The sequence below is a fragment of the Rhineura floridana genome, chromosome 7 (assembly GCF_030035675.1).
Source record: "Rhineura floridana isolate rRhiFlo1 chromosome 7, rRhiFlo1.hap2, whole genome shotgun sequence".
In the NCBI taxonomy this organism is placed as follows: Eukaryota; Metazoa; Chordata; class Lepidosauria; order Squamata; family Rhineuridae; genus Rhineura; species Rhineura floridana.
The window spans coordinates 119208686-119226150 of NC_084486.1; the positions used below are offsets into that span (position 1 = coordinate 119208686).

Consider the following 17465-nt stretch of genomic DNA (forward strand, 5'->3'; position numbering starts at 1 on the left):
AGGCATTTTAAGTGTGTTCCCACCACCTGATTTTATGCACAGCTTGGAAAAGTTACTTTTTTGAACTACAACTCTCATCAACCCCAGCCAGCATGGCCATTGATTTGGGCTGATGGGAGTTGTAGTTCAAAAAAGTAACTTTTCCAAGCTCTAATTTTATGGTAAATTTTAACTGATTTTATGCTGTATCCCTATTGTATATTTCTTGTATATCTATTGTCCACTGCTTAGAAACTATAGTATTAAGTGGCTCTGGATCTAGTTCCCTCTTCAACTTTGCTGTTACTACCTCTTTGCCTGCATAAAAGAATATTCAGATGAAATGTACATTTATTTATTTATTTATTTATTTATTATTTGATTTATATCCCACCCTTCCTCCCAGCAGGAGCTCTGGTGGGTGCGTTGCCTTTTTCCAATGTGTGTTGGTGGTAATTTCTTGTATTACACATGTTCCAGTGGGTTATACAGTGTCTCCCACAGTGTTTTTCTGTTTAAATCAGAAGTGGCTAACCTGTGGCCCACCAGATGTTGATAGACTCCTTTAATTTCTCACCGTTGACCATGCTTCTGGGGTAATGGGAAAAGTAGTGTGGTGGCAAATTCAGAAGAAGTGCAGGGTCCCTTCATGATAGTCACAGTCATGCCCCCCTTTTTGGCTTATGGGTTGAGGATGAGATCCTTGTTAATGCCTTCTCCCACAACAACAGAAGCCCTTAGGAGCCAATCAGCATGAAAGGAGGGAGTATTAGCTACTGAGAAGACTTACCTCCTTTCACTCTGATTGGCTCCAATCAGCAGGAAAGGACAAGGAAGCATGTTAGAAGACTCTTTTCAGTGACTAACACATACCCTTTCATGCTGATTGGCTTGTTCAGTGCTGGAGACAAAGGAATCTTCCTGAGACCCTGCTCCAAAAAAAGTAAGGGGTCTAAGTCCCCCTGAGACTGGACAACTACACCCCTGGATAGGAGTTGAGTACAACACCATCTGGAGGGCCACAGGTTAGCTACCCTTGGTTTAAATAGGCAGACATTTCTTTGGCAAAAGAAAGCCAAAGTAATAGTGATTTTATTTGAGTCTAGGTAGAAGGAACCTTTTAATGTCCGTGCTCATTACACTTAGGGAAGCAGGAGGCAACGAGGACTAAAATTAAGATGCCATTTCTGGGCAATAAAGTTATGGAAAACTAGCATGAGTACTTTCTCCCACAACAATTTTTCAAGCAACAGTACAAATGTATTCCAAATCTTTGTTTTTATGAGGGGACTGAAGGAAAAGGAATGGAGTAAACACTTGTAGATAATTGCAACAGAGAGTGATATTTGTTAAGGGAAAGCATAGCAGGACAGAGCCAACACAGCTTTCATAAACTACACAAACTGTGAGACTTTTCCATTCCTCCAATGCCTGGCAGTGTCATAATGCAGAACTGTGCTTCCAGTAGATAGGTTTCTGATTGTTGACAGTTCCATGACACATCTTTAATACAATACTGACCCCTGGAAGAACTTGGCACAATTCCTGCTCAGCTTTTTAGCAAGTCCAAATTCGGTGAAGTTTATTTGTATATCTACATTGATAAATTCAATATATAGTCCTTTTAGTGTCATGTATTTATACCAATGAGATGGAGGGTGGCTCTTCATTTTTCCAGAAGGAACCCAATATATACATTGGATGTTTGTATAAATACTTTCCACAACACTGGTTTGCCACCTTATCCCCTGCCCCTGGTGAAATACACTCTTCCAGGTGAATCATTGCAGAATATTTACCCAGAATACCTGAAGGAGGACAGGACAAAGCACAGGCCATTCCAATACAAGTAGAAGGAAAGAAACAAAAGGCAGTACAGACTATGGATGGGAAGGACACTCCAGTTGTGGTGACCTGCAAAGTATGTGCAATGTTTGTTTTCTTGCCTGAGAACACCATGGTGTACACGTGCAACAAGTGCAAGGTGGTGGCACTGTTGGAAGAAGAAGTGAGAGGCCTGGAATGGTGGGTGAGCACACTGAAGAGTATAAGAGAAGATGAAGAGTTTTTAGATAGAAAGTTGGAACAACAACAGCAAAGAGAAGTACAGGAGATGGAAGAACAACAGCATGTTGAAGCAGAAGAGGAGACAGTTATGGAGAGAAACAACGAAGTGGAGGAAACTCCGTGGGAAAGGGTGACAGGAGCAGAACAGCGAGAAGACATCCTTCACTGGTGGATATAGAACCACTTTCAGGCACTTGAGGATGAGACTAGAGGACTGCAGTCTGCAGGAGAAGAATTACAGGAGACCCCACATGACAGTGAGTGAGAGAGGCTGAAACTCAGTCAAGCAGAGGCAAAGAAACCACACCCCACAAAAAGAAGAAGAGTAGTTGTGTGGGAGACTCCCTACTGCATGGGATTGAAACCCAAATATGCCGAGAAGATCCATGGACTCGCCAGGTATGCTGCCTCCCTGGAGGATGGAATAGAGATGTGATAGAATTGCCATCACTCATAAAGTCCACTAACAGATATCCCTTTCGGCTCATCGATGTGGGAACAAATGACACTGCCAAGCAGAGCTACGAAGAAGAAATTGCATCAGACTTTGAAGCTCTGGGAAGGAAACTCAAGCGCTTTGGGGCCCAGATAGTTTTCTCGTCCATCCATCTGGTACTTAGAAGAGGAGCAGAAAGGGAAAGAAAAATATTCTGGGCTATGCCTCCTGGAAAATGGACTGCTGGCAAGTGATGGGTTGCACCTCACAAGGACTGGGAAGAATGTGTTTGGCCATAGCATGGACAAATTCATCAGGAGAGCTTTAAACTGAATCCTAAGGGGGAGAGAGATGTAAACTTGGTGATAATGACTAACCAAGTCTTGTGCACAGTAAGAGGAACTGAGGGAACAGCTCTAATGAGGCCCAGTAATAGCCTTCATAAAAATGTAAGGAGGAAACCAGGCCACAAATTTCATGGTCTTCGATGTCTGTATACTAATGCCCAGAGTATGGGAAACAAACAAGACGAGCTTGAACTCTTAATACAGGAGAGTAAACATGACTTGATAAGTATAAGTATAACTGAAACTCGGTGGGATGATTCCCGTGACTGGAATACAGCAATTGAAGGATATAACTTGTTCAAAAAGTACAGAAGGAATAGAAAGGGAGGTGAAGTCATGCTATATGTTAAAAATATATATCCGTGCACAGAAATACAGGAGAATGAGCTTGGTAGTTCCACTGAGAGTATCTGGATTAAAATAAATGGGGCAAGGAATAAAAGGAACATGGTGGTTGGAGTCTACTACCGACTGCCCCATCAAGGAGAAGATGAGGATGAAACTTTTGCAAAGCAAATTGCCAGTGTTTCAAGGAGGCATGATGTAGTAGTAATGGGGGACTTCAGTTACCCCAAAATCTGTTTGAAGACAAATTCTGGCAAACATGGTCCCTCCAAGAAATTCCTGACTTGTGTTGGAGATAATGTTCTCCTACAGAAAGTGAAAGAAGCAACTGGAGGATCAGGTATCCTTGGCTTGATTCTAACCAATGGAGATGACTTGGTGGATGAAGTGGCAGTTACGGGAACTATGGGAGCAAGTGACCACGCTATACTTGCGTTCTTGATTATAAAGGAAGCAAAAACTGAGAGTAGCCATATGCATACCCTGGACTTCAGGAAAGCCGATTTTAATAAACTCAGAACAATGTTAAGTAAGGTTCCATGGCAAGCGGCCCTAATGAGAGAAGGAGTCCAAGATGCGTGGGAGTTTCTAAAAGAGGAAATTGTAAAGGCACAATGGCAAACAATTCTGTCAAGAAAAAAAGGGGGAAGACAGCAGAAGAAGCCAATGTGGCTTTACAGAAAGCTTAGAGATGACCTGAAAACAAAAAAGGACATATATAGGAAGTGGACGGAAGGCCAAACCACAAAGGAAAAGTACAGACGGGTAGCACGGAATTGCAGGGATGGTGTCAGGAAGGCTAAAGCTGAGAATGAGCTGAGGTTAACGAGAGATGCCAAAAACAACAAAAAAGCTTTCTTCAGGTACATCCATAGTAAAAGACAGAGAAAAGAAATGGTGGAACAGCTACTCAGTGAGGATGGCTAAATGAATGTTGTTGTTATGTGCCTTCAAGTCGATTACAACTTATGGCGACCCTATGAATCAGTGACCTCCAAGTGCATCTACCATGAACCACCCTGTTCAGATCTTGTAAGTTCAGGTCTGTGGCTTCCTTTATGGAATCAATCACTCTTGTTTGGCCTTCTTTTTCTACTTCCTTCTGTTTTTCCCTGCATTATTGTCTTTTCTAGTGAATCATGTCTTCTCATGATGTGTCCAAAGTATGATGACCTCAGTTTTATCATATTAGTTTCTAGTGACAGTTCTGGTTTAATTTGTTCTAACACCCAATTATTTGTCTTTTTTGCAGTCCATGGTATGCACAAAGCTCTCCTCCAACACCACATTTCAAATGAGTTGATTTTTAACTTATCTGCTTTTTTCACTGTCCAACTTTCACATTCGTACATAGAGATCGGGAATACCGTGGTCTGAATGATCCTGACTTTAGTGTTCAGTGATACATCTTTGCATTTGAGGACCTTTTCTAATTCTCTCACAGCTGCCCTCCCCAGTCCTAGCCTTCTTCTGATTTCTTGACTATTGTCTCCATTTTGGTTAATGACTGTGCTAAGGTACTGATAATCCTTGACAAGTTCAATGTCCTCATTGTCAACTTTAAAGTTACATAACTCTTCTGTTGTCATTACTTTAGTCTTCTTGACATTCAGCTGTAGTGCTGCTTTTGTGCTTTCCTCTTTAACTTTTATCAGCATTCGTTTTAAATCATTACTGGTTTCTGCTAGTAGTATGGTATTGTCTGCATATCTTAAATTATTGATATTTCTCCCTCCAATTTTCACACCTCCTTCATCTTGGTCCAATCCCGCTTTCTGTATGATATGTTGTGCATATAGATTAAACAAATAGGGTGATAAAATACACCCCTGTCTCACACCCTTTCCGATGGGGAACCAATCGGTTTTTCCATATTCTGTCCTTACAGCAGCCTCTTGTGCAGAGTATAGGTTGCACATCAGGACAATCAGATGCTGTGGCACCCCCATTTCTTTTAAAGCATTCCATAGTTTTTTCGTGATCTACACAGTCAAAGGCTTTGCTGTAATCTATAAAGCACAGGGTGATTTTCTTCTGAAATTCCTTGCTCCGTTCCATTATCCAACGTATATTTGCGATATGATCTCTGGTGCCTCTTCCCTTTCTAAATCCAGCATGGATGTCTGGCATTTCTTGCTCCATATATAGTAAGAGCCTTTGTTGTAGAATCTTGAGCATTACTTTACTTGCATGGGATATTAAGGCAATAGTTGGATAATTACTGCATTCTCTGGGATCCTCTTTCTTTGGAACTGGGATGAATATTGAATGCTTCCAGTCTGTGGGCCATTGTTTAGTTTTCCATATTACTTGAGAAATTTTTGTCAAAATTGGGACAGATTCAGTCTCAGTAGCTTGTAGCAACTCTATTGGTATGTCATCTGTTCCTGGTGATTTGTTTCTTCCAAGTATTTTAAGAGCAGCTTTCACCTCACATTCTAAAATTGCTGGTTCTTCATCATATGGTTCCTCCATGAATGAATCTGTCATTCTGGCATCTCTTTTATAGAGTTCTTCAGTGTATTGCTTCCATCTTCCTTTTATTTTATCTCGGTCAGTCAGTGTGTTCCCCTGTTGATTATTCAACAACCCTACCCTTGGTTTAAATTTCCCTTTCATTTCTCTAATCTTTTGGAATAGGACTCTTGTTCTTCCCTTTTTGTTGTCCTCTTCTATTTCTACACAATAACTATAAAGCCAGATTCACAGATGCTGGGCTTGCCTCATCAGGGGGCCACACCCACACCAGACCTTTATTTCACTTGAGACAGTCATGGCTTCCCCCACAGAATCCTGGGAAGTGTAGTTTGTGAAGCGTGCTGAGAGGAGACTTCTATTCCACTAACAGAGCTCCAGTGGCCAGAGTGGTTTAACAGTCAGCCACTCTAACTGAAGCTCTGTGAGGGGAACAGAGGAGCAGGAAAAGATGGCGACTGAGGCGGATGCTTAGCAGGGAGCTCCGCGCTTCAACTTAAAAACATCTTTTAAAAACTTCAATGCCATCAATACCATCATTATCATCTGCCAGTTTGTTTGCCTGTCACTACGGACTGAATATTGCTGCATACCTGGGGTCGTTGTCGCCGCCGTTGCCCGCTGTTGTCGTCCTTGCGGGCTGTGCTGCCTGGGGCTTTGCTGCTGCTTGTGTGCGGGCATCGCTGCTGGGTTGTGCCGCTGCCGCCGCCTGCCCGCTGCCGCCGCTTGCCCGCTGCCGCCGCTTGCCCGCCTGCCCGCTGCCAGTGTCGTGGTCGTGGTCGTGTGCTGCCTGGCCGTTGCGGCTCTGTTTTACCGCCGCTGCTGCGGGCCGTGTCGTGCTGCCGGGGTGCCGTTGTTGCGGTGGTCGGGCCGCTCTTTGGGGTGCCGTTGCAGTGGCTGGGCCGTTGCTTTCGTCACGGCCTGTGCTGCTGTTGCTGTCGCTTTCCCGCCCGTTGCGGGCTGTGTCGCCGCGGCTGGTGCTGTCGCCGCCGTTGTTGCGGGCCCGCCCGTGTGCGGGCGTTGTGACCGCCGCCTCTACTGCTGCGGGCTGTGCTCTCGCCCGGGTCGTCATCGTCGAGGCTTGTGCTGCCGCCGCCGTCGTCGCCCCCGCCACTGCGGGCCGTGTCGCCGCTGGAACACCATCGTGGCGGCTGGGCCCATTGTTTTTCCACTGCTGTTGGGGCCTTCATGCCGCTGTTGCTCGGACATTCTTTCGGCTGCTTTTGCCTGCTCCTTGTTGTTGTTCCATCGCTGGATCGTTGCTGCTGGGCTCCGTTGCTTCTGCCTGCTCCTATGTCTTTGCTTCATCGTTGCTTTCTGCCTGCTTGCCACCACTCCATTCAAGTTTCGCTGCTTGGGGCGTGTTTTGCCCTTTTGGCTTGCTTACTTGTTTGTTTGTTTATTGGGTCGTGGGCAGATATTTTACAACTTTATTTGTAGATATTATTTATGGACGAAGCTTGATGCGGAGGAGTATTCTTAATACCGGCTGCTATTGTTGATGTTTGGGTGTATTTTAACTTGTTAGTTAGTTTGTTTGTTTGTGCGTGTGAATGAGATTGTCTGGATGTGTTTGTGTGCGTTTATGTGTATTTTATGTGTTGTTGTGTGAATGTGCCTGTTGTGATTTAATATTTTTAAATATGTGCCTGGGAGAGCATATTTTGCATTTAACGGGGAGGCTTTCGGGGGCCCCAATTAGCGTAGTGACGGGTTATGGGAGGTATGGCGCTAGGAGGAGAACGTGCCAGGTAAGGGGAACTCGCCCCAGACAAGTTGTGTCTGTGTCTTGTTCCGGTTCTCCTCAAGGCCACAGAACTGCTGGTTGTTCTATCAGCCAGCCCTTAGATCTCCAGGTGCTGCTTTTGAATGCCAGGTCGGTATATAATAAAACCTCCCTTGTCCACGACTTAATTGTGGATGAGGGTGCCGACCTGGCATGTCTAACCGAGACCTGGGTGGGTGAGCAAGGAGGAGTTGCTCTCTCTCAGCTTTGTCCACCTGGGTATACGGTGCAGCACTATGGTAGACCTGAGGGTCGGGGAGGCGGGGTCGCTGTGGTCTATAGGAGTACTTTCTCTCTCACCAGGCATCCTGTCCAGATGGCGACTGGTCTAGAGTGCCTCCACCTTGTGCTGGGCCAAGGAGACAGACTGGAAATCCTGTTGGTGTACCGCCCACCTTGCTGCCCAACAGCTTCCCTAGCTGAGCTCACAGAGATAGTCTCGGAGGTATTGTTGAGGTCCCCCAAACTTGTGGTGTTGGGGGACATCAACATTCATGCCGAGACTGTTTTATCTGGGGCTGCTCAGGACTTCATGGCCTCCATGACAACCATGGGGCTGTCTCAATTTGTTACTGGCCCAACGCATGTGTCGGGTCACACTCTTGATTTGATCTTCACCACTGGTCATGGAAATGGTGATCTGGAGGTGGGGTGTTTTTCATCTACTCCATTGTCATGGACAGATCACCGCCTGCTGAGTTTTAGACTTACGACGACTCTTTCCCTCTGCAAGGGTGGGGGACCTATTAAGTTGGTCCGCTCTCGGAGGCTTATGGATCCTATTGGTTTTCAGACGGCTCTGGGAGTTTTTCCAGCTGATAGTACTGGCGCTCCTGTCGAGGCCTGGTCGAACTGTGGAATACGGAGATGGCCCGGGCTATTGACACGATTGCTCCCGCGCGCCCTCTTCGATGCAGAGCTCATACAGCTCCGTGGTATACCCCGGAGCTGAGAGTGATGAAGCAAGAGAGAAGGAGGCTGGAGTGCAGATGGAGACGAACTCCAGACGGATGCAGTTATACTTTGGTAAGTGCCTCTACTAAGTCGTATATAAAAGCGGTAAGGGCGGCGAAGAAGTTTCACTTCGCCGCCTCTATCAGGACATCTCTCTGCTGCCCTGCAAAGCTTTATAGGGTTGTATGAGGACTCTTACATTCTGGTCCTCGAGATACTATTGAAACATCTGAAGCTCGCTGTAACGACATCGCAGGGCACTTCCAAAATAAAATCGCATGCATCCGTAGGGACCTAGACTCCGATGTTATGACAGATGAATCCATTGAAGTGTCCAGAACACGGTCTTGTCTTTCATTATTGGATGAGTTTCAGTTGGTGCAGCTTGAGGAAGTGGACAAGGTACTTGGATTGGTGCGGGCGACCACGTCTGCTCTAGATCCTTGTCCATCTTGGCTAGTGAAGGCTAGCAGGACTACTACCACCGGCTGGGCCAAGGAAGTGATAAATGCCTCCTTGAGTGAGGGAGTAGTCCCTAGTAGCCTCAAGGAGGCAGTAGTAAGACCTCTTTTAAAGAAACCTTCCTTAGACCCAGATGACCTGAACAACTATAGACCGGTGGCGAACGTCCCCTTTTTGGGCAAGGTTCTGGAGCGGGTGGTTGCCGGTCAGCTCCAGATGCTCTTGGATGAGACCGATTATCTGGATCCGTTTCAATCCTGTTTTAGGCCTGGTTTTGGCACTGAAACAGCCTTGGTCGCCCTGTATGATGACCTTTGTCGGGAGAGGGACAGAGGGAGTGTGACTCTGTTGATTCTCCTTGATCTCTCAGCGGCGTTTGATACCATCGACCATGCTATCCTTCTGGGGAGACTCGCGGAGTTGGGAGTTGGAGGCACTGCTTGGCAGTGGTTCCGCTCCTACTTGGCGGATCGTCACCAGAAGGTAGTACTTGGGGAACATTGCTCGACACCTTGGACTCTCCATTGTGGAGTCCCCCAGGGGTTGGTTTTGTCCCCCATGCTTTTTAACATCTACATGCAGCCTCTGGGTGCCGTCATCAGGAGCTTTGGAGTGCGTTGTCACCAGTACGCTGATGACACGCAGCTCTATTTCTCCTTTTCATCTTCTACAGGTGAGTCTGTGGATGTGCTGAATCACTGCCTGACCGCGATAATGGACTGGATGAGAGCTAATAAACTGAGACTCAATCCAGACAAGACTGAGACACTGTTGGTGAATGCCTTCCCTGCCCAGATGGTGGATGCTTACCCTGTTCTAGATGGGGTTACACTCCCCTTGAAGGAACAGGTTCGTAGTCTTGGGGTTCTTTTCGATCCTTCCTTGTCTCTTGAGGCGCAAGTGGCCACGGTGGCAAGGAATGCATTCTACCACCTTCGGTTGGTAGCCCAGCTACGCCCCTATCTGGACAGGGATGACCTCGCCTCAGTTGTTCATGCTCTGGTAACTTCTAGGTTGGATTACTGTAATGCACTCTACGTAGGGCTGCCCTTGAAGACAGTTCGGAAGCTTCAGCTAGTGCAAAATGCAGCAGCCAGACTGCTGACGAGGAGCAGCCGGTCAGCGCATATAACACCTGTTCTGGCCTGTTTGCACTGGCTACCTATTTGCTTCCGAGCCAGATTCAGGGTGCTGGTTTTGACCTATAAAGCCTTACACGGCGTGGGACCGCAGTATCTTGTGGAACGCCTCTCCCGCTATGAACCGACCCGGTCACTTCGCTCAGCGTCTAAGGCTCCGGGTACCAACCCATCGGGAAGCCTGGAGGACAGTTACTCGATCTAGGGCCTTTTCTGTAGTGGCCCCCGAATTGTGGAACAGCCTCCCCGAAGAAGTACGCCTGGCGCCGACGCTTCTATCTTTTCGGCGCCAGGTTAAGACCTGGCTATGCTCCCAGGCATTTTAATGTGTTTCATGTTACAATTTTAAATCTCTTTGTTTCAGTTTATTTATTGTGATATTTTGTATTTCTGTATTTTTAATCTTTTGTACACCGCCCAGAGAGCTATTCGCTATGGGCGGTTTAAAAATGAAATAAAATAAATAATAAATAATAAATTGTAATAGTTCTCTTTGTCCCTACGTACTAGTTGCTGTATTGTTGCATTTAGGGTTCTGGCCATGTTTCTATCTCCTTTTGCTTTTGCTTTCCTTCTCTCTTGAACCATTTTAAGCATTTCTTCAGTCATCCGTTGAGGTCTTTCTCTCTTTTTAACTAGAGGTATAGTGATATGATAAATGATAACAGATGACAAAGAAAAGGCAGAAATGCTCAATTCCTACTTTGGCTCAGTCTTCTCCCAAAAGAGGGTCTATGACCCTCCTGGGAAATGTGAAGGGGCAGGGTTGCAGCTTGAGATTGATAGGAAATGTTCAAGGAATACCTAATCACTTTGACAGAGTTCAGATCTCCAGGGCCTGATGAACTGCATCCTAGAGTATTGAAGGAACTGGCTGAAGAACTGTTGGAACACTGTCTATTATCTTTGTGAAAACATGGAGGATGGGTGATATGCCGGATGACTGGAGGAGGGCTAATGTTACCCCTATCTTCAAAAAGGTCAAAAAGGAGGAACCTGGAAACTACAGTCAGCCTGACATCAATCCCTGGGAAAATTCTGGAGCATATTATAAAGCGGTCAATCTGTAAGCACCTTGAAAATGATGCAGTGATTACTAGAAGCTAATCTTAGGATGGGGATAGTTCTTGGGATTGTTGTTGATCATAAGCTGAATATGAGCCAACAGTGTGATGTGGCTGCAAAAAAGGCAAATGCTATTTTAGGCTGCATTAACAGAAGTATAGTTTCCAATTCGCATGAAGTATTGTTCCCCTCTATTCGGCATTGGTTAGGCCTCATCTTGAGTACTGATTCCAGTTTTGGACAGTGCACTTTAAGAAGGATGCAGACAAACTGGAACAGGTTCAGAGGAGGGCAGCAAGGATGATCAGGGGATTAGAGACAAAGTCCTATAAGGAGAGTCTGAAAGAACTGGGCATGTTTAGCCTTCAGAAGAGAAGACTGAGGGGAGATATGATAGCACTCTTCAAGTACTTGAAAGATTGCCACACAGAGGAGGGCCAGGATCTCTTTTCAATTATCCCAGAGTGCCAGACAAGGAATAATGGGGTCAAGTTATAAGAAGCCAGACTTCAACTGAACATCAGGAAAAACTTTCTGTTAGAGCGGTACGATGATAGAATCAATTACCTAATGAGGTGGTGGGCTCTCCAACACTGGAGGCATTCCAGAGGCGGCTGGACAGTCACTTGTTGCGTATGCTTTCATTTGGATTCCTGCATTGAGCAGGGGATTGGACTCAATGGCCTTATAGGCCCCTTCCAACTCTACAATCCTATGAAAATAAATAGTATAACTACCAGCTTTGAGGTTTCTACTCACAATTATAATCCTAAAATCTTTCTTGGAAGAAAATCTTATGCAGGTCAATGGAAACTTGTCATGGATTAGGGATTGTGATAGATTGTATAGTAAGATCAAAAACAACTCACTGCTCCTGTGAACATTCATTTGAAGAAGAAAAAGTCTTTCACCATATATATCACAGAACAAAGGCCTATCTTGTCCAGCTTCCTCTTTCACATGGTGACCAACTAGATGCCTCTTGGAAGCTCACAAGCAGGCCATGACAGCAATAGTTCTCCTCCACTGTTGTTTGGCTGCAGCAGGTAATTGAGAAGCATACAGCCTCTGAACCTAGAAGCAGGATATAGCCACTATGACATTTAACTATTGGTAGCCATTCTTTGTGATTTGAAAACTCTCTTTCTCTCTCTCAAATCACCTTGGTGCCCTCCAGATGTTTTGGACTACAGCTCCCATCAGCCCCACTTAAAATGTCCAATGGTTAGCAGTGATGGAAGTTGTAGTCCAAAACATTTGGAGGGCACTAGGTTGGCAAAGGCTATTTTTAAATGATCTGTTCAGTTTCATGAGGCCAACAATGTAGAAAGTTTTGTAAAATCCATTTGGAAGATTTAAGTCTCCTCAACTTAATTAATATAGGACGTTTATATAAAGTAATTCTTTTTGTGAGTTTCAAAGCCTGCAAAAGGATATGTTTGCTGCATTTGTATTAGTATTGCTAGTATGAATGCGCTAGAAATGTTTTGGATTAAATTAATTAACAGTAGTTTGTTGCCACCTTTTGGCTATGTACTGTAACTACTGTTTATAAGGTTAATTTTTAAATTTATGGTGTTTGGCAACACACAAAATTATGTGTTCTAATCTGCTGGCTTTTTAACTTACACTAAGACTGTGACAGATTATCTTGTGTTAATAGTCTACTCAAAAATGCTATAAATAAGATTAGGGGAAAATGCATCATCCTAATACTACGTGGATTTAATTCTATTTTTTCCCCTTCTGGAAGAAAGTGAGGCAGTTAGAAATGCATCAGTGTTACATCTTTAATGTAGAAATGTGTTTATTGTAGTGCAGGGGTGGGCAGAATGTATATCAGGATTTACTGGTAGATCGCTGGATGATCTGAAGGAGATTGGCATGGATTTTTGGCTTTTGGTTTGATTAAGTGTGGTAACAACAAAATGACCCCCCCACACACCCATTTTATTACTGCAATGAAGAAAGCTGGGTGGGAGGGTAACCAGAAGTGGATTTGTTTTGTTTGCAAGGACTGGGAGCTCAAAACAAATTCCTGGGCTCAGAACTCTTTGGTTCTAAGTGTATGTCTTTTGCACCTGGTTCTGCTCAGTGGAACTCAGTTCTGTTAAAAAAACAAAATAGATCCTAGAAGCCTGAAGTCTGTCTATCGCTGCTGTAGCTTCTACAGTACTAACTCATCAAAATTTTGGAGGCTGTGTGGGATAACGTTAGGGGAATAATGCATGCATGTATAGAAAACTCACCCCTCCTTCAAAGAACTGGTTCACACATGCAAACTGGCTGCTTATTTTCTTGTACAAGTATAGGTTTGAATGGAGAAATGGCAGTATGAACTGGTCTGCATGTTTATTACAGGAAGCAGAATGTTTTCTGGCCACAACCAATGAAATTATGGGAAATACTGCTAGTTTTGCCCAGCAACAGCCTTATTAACACTGATGTGTCTTCATGTGTTCCTGGTTCAGTGGATGGCTAGGAGTGAATGCACAGAAGAAAAAAGCAGTTTTTTTGCAACTCTGAACTGATCCTTGGCCATTGACATAACTAGTAACACATAGATAATGACATAGCAAAAGGAATGATATACAGTCCTAAATCTATATTGGTTTTTTAAAAAGCAACACAATAACAGAAAATAAAAAATATATCATAGCATGACATTACGACTCTCAACTTCCACCAAAGGCCCAAATAACAAATATGTCTTGACTTGGTGCCAGAAGCCTCAAAGCACCACCTAACCCTCCGATACATGCACTACAGAGAAGGCCCTATTCTGAACCTCCTCCTAGTATTACAAGAAAGCTCCTCTTGCTGGTCTCAAGAGGTTTGGGATTACATGGATTAACAGTAGTTTGTTGCAAACATTTGGCTGGGGTTTAAGTGTCACCATTAATACTCTCAATTGGGCCTTGTAATAAGAACATGAGAACATAAGAAGAGCCTGCTGGATAAGGCCAATGGCCCACCTAGTCCAGCATCCTGTTCTCATAGTAACCAGCCAGTTGCCACTATATAGGCAGCCAATGCAGATCCTATAGCAGCGATTCCCAACATGGGCAGTAGCGCCCCCTGGGGGGCATTATAGCCTTTCAGGGGGGTGTTGGTGTGACTACAAACTTTAGGGGGGCCTTTGGGTTCATTAGGGGGGCATTGACATTTGGCGGTCTGATGCGACAGTTGAAGCATTTAAGTTTAATTTTATTTAATACACAAATCATTAATTTTTAAACTGTTTCATCCCCAGTTAGAATGTATTTAATAGTCTCAATTCATGGAAATAACACTATAAATAGTGTGTGCTCTTTAGTAAAGAAATTCTGAATTGCGGCCAGTGTCATATCAAGGAATGGGGATATTAGCCACGACCCGGCACTAGGTAATGTTCCGATGCTGTCTTGAGGGATGTTGGAACCAATCACGAGAGAGTGTTTGATAAGCTGGGTGTATTGGTGGAGGGCGCATTCTTCCAATGGATGAGTGCTGTGTGCAAACGGGTGATGTAGACAGTCCGTTGTTCGCTGGTTTTCTTCAGGAATGGGACACACTCGCTACCCGTTGTTTCTGTGATGTTTAAATGAAATTGTTTAACGAAACAATGCCAGTAAACTGAATGAGTTTGTTGTTAAGTAACACAGTGTATTCTATTGGTTCATACTGTGTGGACTTAATTAGTTCTTTATATTGCCTTTCCATCTTCTTATCTCATTGAACGAGGATTTAGTGCAGTGAATCGCGTACTAGTGCAGAATCGAAACTGTTTGGATATTATTAGTCGTGGTAACTTAAGACTATTACTATCCAAGTATACTCCAGATATTGTGAAATTAGCCAAAACTCATCAAGCTCAAGGATCACACTAGTATTTTATAGTAAATCTCATTTTATTTACTTTTCTATAACTATGTATGTATATTAATAAATCATACTAAGAATTCATTGTGTAATCTAAATGCAATAAAAAGGCATGGTAAAAACAATCAGTAATAATCATTGAAAATACCTTTTATGCATTACTCATATTTTAAGGGAAGAATAGGAAGTATTGGCATATACTTAATCTGAGGGGGGCGTTGGGCACAAAAAGATTTTGCAAAGGGGCGTTAGGTCAAAAAAGGTTGGGTAACGCTGTCCTATAGAATCTAAGTACATTGGTCAGCACTCTGGCAGCCATCTCGTGCACTAGTTATAGTCTCCACACCATTTTCAAGGGATGGCTCAAATGGCAGAGCACATTACACTAGTCTAAATTCCCCCTCATATTTTCAGTTTTAAATGTTAGCCAGTTTCCTTTGTTGTCATAACTGGTGAACCAGCTGTAGCTGGAAATAGGCACTCCTTGCACTGAAGCCACCTGGGCCTTGTGTCAGTTCTGATTATAGAAGTACCCCAAGCTATGGCATTTATATGATGTTCAGTTCCTCACATCTCCAGGTAGGGCTGGGAAGATTCCTGTCTCAAACCCTGAAGAGCCACTGCCACAGCAGTGAAGAGAATTCTGAGATGTATGGACAAATGTAGTGTAAGGCAGCTTCCTATATTCCCTGTGGTTCATTTATAGAATGGCCGTGTTGGCACATAATGATAAACCATGGTTTAATTTCATATGCACAAGCTGTAGCAAACTTGCATGAAGCATCAAGCCTGCGTGCTGCATTCCCTCTCTCCCCCTTCCTCAATGGCTGAGATCAGTCTCACTTTAAAGAATGTCGGCATATGATACAAACCAGGAACCCTGCTTGGAAACAAAAGAAAACAGCTCCATAATTTACAGCCTTGAAGTGGGGTTCTTTTGAAACTTTCCAGAGTTTGTTGTAAGCCAAGATTCCTGGTTCATACAAAATGACTAGCTGGGTTTTTTTTTTTTTTTTAAAAGATGCTAACTTCTGACAAAGTCCTTCTCTCAGCTCTGTGGGAAGAGTAGTATAGAGGGGAAGTATGCAGGTCTGATGCTTAGCTCAGTGTTGCAGCCCATGCAATTAGTGTTAAGCCATGTTACAGTGCTGCTTGCAAACACAGCTGTATAAGGGGGGGCAGGGAATTCTAAAGTACCAAGAAGTATTAGTTGAAAGGGAGACAAATTTGAAACATTGTTCAACTGGCTTTTACCCGGTTTCAGGTTGAGACAACTTTAAATGTCAGTAAATATAAATATGGAGGAAGATTTTAAAAACTGGAGTATGCCACCCATGACTCCGGATATTGTTGCTTTTAAATGCACTTAAGAGAAATAGCTTAAAAGGACAGTGGAATAAAGTGTTGTGCTACCTAGCAAGATTGTATTTGCTATGCTGACCCCCGTCTACATACATCTCATAATGGCTTTGCTTCTTGTCCTTGTATACTTTGAGCCATTCATTCAGCGACTCTTCAAATGGCTATGTAGCAATAGTAGTAGTAATAGTGGAGCTTTAAAGTGGCCTTCCACATGAAACTCCTGTCAGAAACATTTGTAGCATCTTCTTCCCCATGTACAAGCTAAAGCTGAGCAACCCAATAATTACATCAGGGTATAACTGCACTAGAACAAACATAATAGTTTGCACAAATAAAATTAATGCTCCATTTGCCCTGCACAGTAAGCCAATATGTCCTTGTGTCACAAGTATCCTTTTTATCCCGACAGCTGTCATTATGGTCTCTTGCATATGTTTCTGCTGCAATATGAAGCCCGGCCACTTAGAAGCCATTTTCATTGGCTACCAGTTAGGTGTTTTATGAAGTTGCTCTAAGCCACAACCTTGCACAATGCTATTATCCTGCCACAGTATAGTAGTGCATTATGTGAGGTTCAAGATTCACATTGCTGATGCAGTGGCACAAGTCATGATGCACATTGTGAACCCTGGTCTGAAAATTTCTTTGTAGGTTAAGTGATCCGTATGTCCATCTGGCAACGAGCAGGAACAAGCTACCGGGCTAAGTTCAAGGTTCTGGTTTTGGTGTACTCAGAGCTTGGAAAAGTTACTTTTTTAAACTACAACTCTCATCAGCCCCAGCCAGCATAGCCACTGAATTGGGCTGATGGGAGTTGTAGTTCACAAAAGTAACTTTTCCAAGCGCTGGGTGTACTAGCCCTACACAGCTTGGGACCAGGATACCTGAAAGATGGTCTTACCCCATATATACCCAGTTGATCAGTGTGCTCTGCAGATGAGGGATTCCTGTAGATACCATCTTATGAGGAGGTCTGTTCTGCACAACATAGGAAATGGACCATTAGTGTACTGCCACATAGCCTTTGGAATTCCCTCCCCTTAAATATTAGACAGGTACCATCTGTTATCTTTTCAGCGCCTACTGAAAAACTTCCTCATTCAACAAGCCTTTTAAGTAGAGACCTTATCCCAGTCTCTGTCTGTGTTGGAACTGCCTTTTAAGATGTTTTTAAAGCTTTTTTAAAA

At 43.9% G+C, this 17465-nt stretch overlaps 2 protein-coding genes across 4 annotated transcripts in view; one reads left to right on the forward strand and one right to left on the reverse strand.

Annotated features, from left to right (window-relative positions):
- Positions 1 to 17465, forward strand: part of MED12L (mediator complex subunit 12L) — a 366394-nt gene that overhangs the window by 134795 nt on the left and 214134 nt on the right. The window lies entirely within an intron of this gene.
- The window catches only part of P2RY14 (purinergic receptor P2Y14), a 53855-nt gene that overhangs the window by 16427 nt on the left and 19963 nt on the right, over positions 1 to 17465 (reverse strand). The window contains exon 2 of one of the 3 annotated variants that reach the window (XM_061637046.1): positions 17180 to 17256. The exons of the other annotated variants lie outside the window; for them this stretch is intronic. The gene's annotated coding sequence lies outside the window, so the exon portion shown is untranslated. The remainder of the gene's footprint in view (positions 1 to 17179; positions 17257 to 17465) is intronic. 3 annotated transcript variants of the gene reach the window in all.